An 8,212-nucleotide genomic window follows, 5' to 3' on the forward strand; every position below is an offset into this window, starting at 1 on the left:
AGTCAGTCTGCTCGACAAAACTTCACACGTAAATTTGAATGACTGCTTATAGATGACTAACAGACAAAAATAAAGAGCCAGCAATGATTATTTTAATGACAAGACCAGTCGCGGAAATGAAGTCTAGCCAATTTTAAATTTCTTTCATTATATTTATAGCAAAAATAATCCCAAACATTCATGCTGACTTCCTGTGTGCTATTAAATGACCATATGCCAAATTATAATAGACTAAACAATTTTTTCTGATTTGTCTAGGCTACAACTTCTGGATGATACATTAAAACAGCAATTGTTCTCAGGAATACACTTGGCAGAAAGCAGTCAAGAGCTCAGTGTAGCAATATAATAACAGATGATTATATTCTGAAATGTTTTGCAAGAGCGTCAAGTAAATATAGCAAACTCCCAGTCCAAATGAGATTTTAGCTGTAATTAGAATTAGCTGAAAAGATGAAAACTTACTTTACAATAATTTTATTGTCAGGTGAAAAAAATGAATAGTTTTTTAATGACAGCATAAATATTGGATCCTAGTAGCTCTGGAGGTCAGAACGCCCAAGCTCTGGGCAGAAGGATGCAGCACCCACACAGCTGGAGGAGGCCCTGCAGCCCACAGCAGGGAGGGACCTGTTGAGGCCAGGCAGTTCCCCAGCTCCTCAGGAACCTCTCGTCCATGCAGGCAGGTGTTGCAAAGCCAGCCTCGATATTTCTCTCCTTTAGGGTCAGGGCCATTCTGAACAGGCTTGGGGCTCATAATCTGTGGCTTAACTTAAATGGTTTGTTATTTCTTCCTTGAATACTACAATCAGGGTCGTGAAAATGAACAGTTCCTATGGAAAGAAGGTAGGAAAGATTTCCAGATCAAATAATCAGTTAAGTCCCACTGAGCTCATACTGGTTAATCTTTAGGGCGCATCCTGAATTTAACTGCTTTGTGAGTTTTTAATAAAACACATGAACTGAGGGATGTGGACTAGTTCAGTGTACATCTGTCCCATACTGATGTGCATTTGTAAATGTACGCGTAGCAGTGTGAATACAGGATTTAGACATGCCATGTATTTTTATCACCTTGTAGAAATGCTCTATTCTAATAACTGATGCCCAAATATTTTCAAGAAATTCACGTAATTAATATGAAAATATTTTTGAGTGAAGCTAATTCTTGCTGCAGAAAGCTATTCAGCCCTAACCAGTAAGTTTCACGTATCTTTATAACCTAATCTTTGGTTTCAGTTCAATTTTTCCCCTTTTAACAGAACTTTGTTTTCCTCCTTGACTCATTTCAAGAAAATAGCATCTAAACATTTAAAAGTATCCTGGTCCCTTTTGATTATGAAACAAGATAAAATACTTAGCATTTTGTATGTTATTTTTTTCTATTTTAAAAGTAACTTCCATGTTCGACTTAGTTCTATCAATTACTTTCTGATTTTAAACTGCACTGCAGTATCAGATCAATCTCTGAATATGTTTTTTAGCTTAGATAGACTCATTGCAAACAATTCTTGTGGAAGAGAAGGCATATCTCATTTTATTTACTTGAGATAGTGTTTCACAAAGTATCAGATCTGCTATACAGCCTATCCAGCTTGCATGACACACATGGAAAAAACAGTTCCAAGAACAAGTCCTTCAGTCCTGAAAACTGCCAGAGATTCTAGGTACCCTGAATCTGGACAAGATTAGAATTAAAATTAGAATTACTCTATTTTCACACTGTAAATAGAGTATGCCTGGTTTTTCCTTCCCAGAGCTACCTATATGATGTGCAGAACTGAGAAAGGTGCAACACTGGCACCTCATCATTTCAGCATTCCCAAGGTGTACTTCAAATGGAATGAGCTGAATGAGAGGACAAGACAATATTGGCTTTTCTTTTTCTTTTTTTTTTTTTTTTTTTTTTTTTTTTTTTAATCTTTCAGCTGCAGTAGTAGCTACAGTAGTGAAAGGCTTTGTGCATGTTATTCCAATCAAAAAATCATCCGATCAGGAGATGGATTTTCACTTTCTCCAGTGAACCCCTTCTCCCACAGCAGCATCAGGACATAGAGCTCTATTCATATACCAGTAGAGTTCCTTCCCAAAGTGCCAGAATTGTGGCTCTTTCTCATCACATACAAAATAGGAAAATGAAAAACTAAAAGACTCCAAACCCAGCAAACTGACTTTATGAATATGACAAATCCCATGAGACTAGTCATGTATATAATTATCTACTGGCAGTCAAGCATTAAAGGACAATATCCAGTAGTCTAATGTAAAACATTTTGTTTAAATGACAAGAGCTCTGATCTCTGATACAGGAAAAGATTTTCACGCTGTATATGTAACCAGTAAATCTCATTTTTCCCAATGTTTAATTCTAAAACAGACCGCCAGCAACTAACTCCCTGTGAGCCCTTCGGAAGCACTGAATCTCTCTTCTTGGTGAAGCATATTTCAGGTCTCACTGGAGCAAACAGCAAATAGCCCTCATCTGAATGCCAATTGATATCAAGTCTTTTGTGTCACTCACAAAACATAATTAGGCTTTTGAGACAAAAGTAGTCCATAACAGGATTTTTTTTTTTTTATCTTTAAAGATATTTGGGAAAACAATTCTGGTAGTTATTCCACTAAATGAGAGCCTCCACCCACCCCCAACACACACTCTTCATATTCCACTGTCTTGCATGGGAGCATGGTGCAATTATAAAGGATTATAACCCAAAGTTGCAGTTTTGCAGAGTTACATGTGTATATATCTAAGTTTATACATCATGTGCAAACAGATGAAACTTCTAGGGGTATCCTGCTATAGCAAGACTCTAGGCCATGGTAAGATTTGTATGTACTAAGTATATAAATAAAATCTTAACAGAACTGGTGATGTTCATCTTTAGCAATAAAAGTTACCTTCAGAAATGCATAGTAAGCTTTGTAGAATCCTATTCTGAGTTCTGTAGAATCCTGTGCATAGAAATCTTAATCCTTTGCAATTTTAAATTATATTTTATAGCACTGTATTGGATTACTGAGATGTTTAAAGCCAATAATCCCCAGCTGCTCCAAAGAATAGTTTCTGAAATGTAGCTATATTTTCCTGTAGCAGCTTTGAGATTCAGTGTTAGGAAGCCATAGACAAAGAACCATAAAATGATGGTTCTTTGAAAATAAAAGTCATTTTGCAAGAAAGAGGAAGAAAAATAACTTCTTTATGTTGTGATATATCCTTCAGTATTCACCTCTGAAACCATCATGGAAGGAAAGTATTTTCACCAGACTTTGATTTAATTTGTACTCATTCAAGAAGAGTGAAATTGCCATTTGGTGTTGCTCATACAAAGCAGTAGAAAGTAGGAAGACAACTTAGTACATTATGAAGTGAATGACATAGAAATAAGCCTGAGAGAGTGATATTAAAAGGCTTGGGAAATGAAAAATGGCTGTAAACAGAGTTTTACATTTACTTGCTGCCCCAGGGAGATCCACTTAAGATAAATGTGACAGAGGCTGTCTGTTTTTAAGCATAAACTCTACAGGAAAACAACTAGCATAAGAAAGGTAGTCTTATTAAAGAACATGGTGATTGATAGAGTCATTTGAAGTAATGACTAAGCTCTTCGTAGAGTTTATTTTAAATAGTAATTGCATTCTCGCGCATCTCAGACAAACTGGAATTCTTATAATTTCTTGTAAACTCAAAGCTGAATATAGCTGCAGCCTATGCCCATGCTAGTTTTAATGTATTTTCCTATTATGTAAGTGGTTATAAATGACACCTCAAGGAGGAAGTAAGTGGCATCTAAAGTCAACTTTCTTCCAACTACTAATACAGTGCTCACATGCTAAGACAACCCTGAATATTTATTTTTCTCTAAGAATTTATAACTAACACTTGTGCTGTGACTGAGGGTCTTTTTGGTTTATGACAAAAATGAGACAGAAAGTCAAGATTAAGGAATGATAACTGAGAACCTAGCAAAAACTAACGACTACAGGCAGGCCTATTCAGCTACCAAACCAAGCCAGAACAAATTCCAAATGATCAATTTCTGTTCTGATCTACAACCTCTTGCTGAAGGGCAAACATCCTCCACGCAATCAGAAATCTAAACTGAATCTGCTGTATTGTACTTACAGCTTCAGCAGTGCTGTTGAAATGCCAGACAATTATAGCATCTTGCGTGGTCTTTATATAACCAACATCAATACGTAACTCTAAGGAGCACAAAAGCTATGGAACATCTTTCTCTACAATGCATTTTATAGTGCCAAAGCTTTTGGGTTATTCTGGTTGAAGTCCTACTATGTAGTGAAAACAGTTACCCAATGCAGATATTGCATAGTTTTTGCGTACCCCATGCACAGCATGTGTAATACATTTACCTATATATAGAAGTACCTTAGAATGAGGTTTCCCATACAGTTTTTTTTTTTCCTCTCCAGAACAACAATTTAAATTTAAAAATATTTTTCTTCAAATAAAGTGATTCCAGTTTATCGTAGAAATAATTATTTCTGCAAAACATCTGAGTAGGGAATGCACTGCTAAATCTATAATCAATTTCTTCACTGCACAGAGCCTTCCTCTACAAAATGTTTTGCCACTTTGAATATAATTCTACTAGACTACTTGATCCCCTGGTCCCCTTCCATTTGATCTCCCTCAAGTAGGAAGGTTTCTGACAGAAGATCGCACTTCAGAAGCACATGCAAACCACCTTGAAAAGACAGCAGTTTGTTTAAGTCTAGCAACCATTGTGATTCTCATTTAGAGAGGCTCACATAATTAGATTCTCTGTAACACTTATCTTTATAAAACTTGACAAGTTAGTGAATTACCAAGAATCTCTTTCATTTTCAAATACATTTGACAGAGAAAGAAAGGTGAGAGCTAAATTTCTAATCAAATTCCCCTCCTTTTCTCAGCTTTCCTGGAGCTGCAGAGGGATGAGTTCAGATCCTTCAGCCATGCACATGTAAGGTTCTTTCTGATTGCTTGCTTAACTGTTCGAGTTGAGTGCAAATTTCCTCCGTAAAGAGCATAAAAGCCACTTTGAGATATTTTGAATGAACAATTGAATCAATAATTAATTTTTTCATAGGCAGATACTGTCTGTGGAGAGACTATTTTGGCTCAACAGCATGAGGCAATAACAACAGAATACTCAAACCCATTCCTAATGCAGTGTCAATAGCTCTAATAAAAGACACCATCACTGTTTAGGTACCTAATGGGAGGCTAAAGCAGACAAGATCAAAACTGCAGATTTAACTGATTACTTAAAATCCATTAAATCACAAGATTATAATTCAAACAATATTTTCATGAGTATTTCCTGGGATGTCTTGTTGTAAGTAGTCACCGTAGAATTTTTGCACTTTAAAAAAACAAACAAACACATGCACAAACAAACAATGCCTTCATTAGATATAACCTTCCCTTTGGCTCCCTGTGCGGTGTGATCTGCTCTGAGCACAAATCAGAGGAGCCATTTGTATATTCACTGTTCTAAGTGATGTGATCCAAAGCTATGAGGACTAAAACATAATTCCCAGTATTATGATAAAAATAAAATAAAATTTGTAAAGGGCAATGAGGTGCTGAGGCGCTGCAATTAGACACTAAGCATATAAATAGATGCTAAGCAAAAAAAGGCTTGCCAGCTTGCAATTAAAATTCGTTTTTCATGCAAGTGATACATGTGCAAAAAAGAGCAAATGATTTTGCATGAACATAATTCATTCCAAGTCAAACCTGTTCAATTTTATATTTCTAACCGATCATACGGAACACTAACAAATCCCAGAGAGTATGGATTGGCCTATTTCTGACCTGTAATTACAGGTGATTGTGACAAACCACTTCATTGCTTTCTTCTGATAAACACCATTAACAAGAGCTGGGAAACAGTGGCTTCCTGCAGTTGGAACGATGCTTGGGGCCTACGCGATAATGCAGAAGAGGCAAGCTTCAAATATCTTGAACCTATAGCTGTTCTTGCATAAAACCACTAGCTGCAGAAGCTGATTTTCCACAGAAAGCTGATCATGGGAAACTGGCAAAAAATGTGCATTTGTTTAATTAGATTAGTGTTATTCATTGCTGAAGCTACGAATCAGCTAGGTTAGATATATTCTGAAAGCACATTACTTGAATATGAAATACTCTACTTTTTTTTTTTTTTTTTTGTCAAATGCACATCTTGACCTTAACAGAGCAATAATCAGGATTTGTGGCATATATTTACAGCTTAGATCAACATTCTTAGATCACTAATGTCCTTGTTAAGCAACAGGACAGTAGGAAAGTACTTGTATGTAAATAAACACATGGCCGGTCAAGTAAAGCTTTAGATTCTGGATCAGTAACAGATAGCTTTCTCTCTAATGGAGACCAGTGATGTGTGACTTAAAAATGAGCTTGAGCAAAAGAAACGGGAAAACAACCTGACACTTGGTAGAATTGCTGGATTGAAAGCAGCATAATTTTGGGATGTAATGACCTTAGTATTAGGCAACTACACATGAAAGAATTCATATTCATGGAAGAAAAATAGAGGCCAATAATAACAACAAAAAGAATTAACATACACGTATACATTAAAAAAAAAAAGAAAAAAAAAAAAGACTGAAAGCTTCAGTCAAAAGGATAGAATTACACATTTCTTTTCACATTAAGTATACCCTAATGTTCAGCATATTTTGTACCAAAACGTTCTTTTCAAAAAGTTGCCGGGGTGATATCACTATTTCAATCCAACCAATTTCCTTTGAAGTCTCCCATAATGGCAATTAAATAAATTGCTCTTGTAGTACTTATGTTTTTTCTGGAAAGGGAACAGTTAGGGTAAAGAGAGATGAGAGAGTCTGTCACCAAACATAATCTTTCTAACTACATTTGTACATTTATGGGAAAAGTGATGGAATACTTACAAACTCCAGACCTTTCTAGTTTTTTTTTTTTTTGTTTTGTTTTTGTTTTTTTTTAAAGGAACCGTCTACCTGACAGTTGAAATAAGAAACAAACTAAAATGACTGCTGACAGTCCTGGGAGCGTATATAGAAAGCAAATGGAAGCTATGAGTCAATAGAAAGCTTTTAAAGACCATATGTGTTAAGCCCAAGAGAGAGAGTGTGAACTAGAAGCCCAAATTACTGTCTTAGAAGCAAGTGGACAAGATGAAGGTGACTGAAAGCCTAAGAGTAATGGGTAAGTGTATAGTATAAAATGGCATTCTCCATGCAAGCACAAATACATCATGTTTGTAAGAGCATGAGGCCTTGGAGGCCAGGTTACTATAACTCCATTAAGAAAGTTCCTGCATGGCAATTCACCAGTTCAAACATCTCTAACCTCTGTGAATTTTATCTTATTAGACAGAGAGAAATGAGGCTTTCACTGTTCCAGTGAATTTCCAAATGTATAACAACTCCATTTCATCTGTACTTTTCCTCTTGTTTACAAGTCAGGTTAAAATTGTTAGTTACAGCATTCTGAGTGTGCCATGAATTGAGTTTTGTTTGTTTTTCCTCAGTTAAGTTTCTTACAATTTTTGGTAAAGGGTCTCCTATGTAGAAATCGGCCATATGCCTGCCAAGCAACCTGTGGCATCCACTGATTTAACCATCAGAACAGACTGATGTAACCTCTGCCTTGTTCTCTGCTCTAGTCTGGTATCTCAGCCTTCATAGAATCTGAATACAATACTGGTGCTTGCTGGTTTTGCTTGCATTACAGAGAATCTGCAGTTTTTCCTATAAAAGCCTACATAAAACCCATTCAGTGGATATTTGCTTTTCTTAGCATGTAGTGCTGAACACTTCTATCTTTCTTTTTCCTTTAAATCTCTTTGGTAAATAATGTAAGGTTGAATAAGACTAGCCCACATGGATCAGTATTTGAATTTCTTTATGGTGTTTTTACAATATCACATCCCAGGATGGTGATTTGGTGCTCTTCTACAATGCTAACCCTGTATTTTCTTGCCATATCAAAGAACAAAAGACAATACTTTGAACCCAAAAACTCAAAAGAGGGAGCAAAAAGGAAAAGGAATGATTTGGTACCATTTGTCCTTCACCTACAGCCAAAAATAGTTTCCTGGAAATACAGTGGTCAGAGAGAATAAAGCACCAGACAGGCACCAGCTGGAGAAACTGGATTTGGGGACTCATCCAAGAGCTGGGAACATCTTTCTGAACAGACACTCATATTTCTTGT

Source organism: Netta rufina (genome assembly GCF_964035555.1).
Source record: "Netta rufina genome assembly, chromosome: 13".
NCBI lineage: Eukaryota > Metazoa > Chordata > Aves > Anseriformes > Anatidae > Netta > Netta rufina.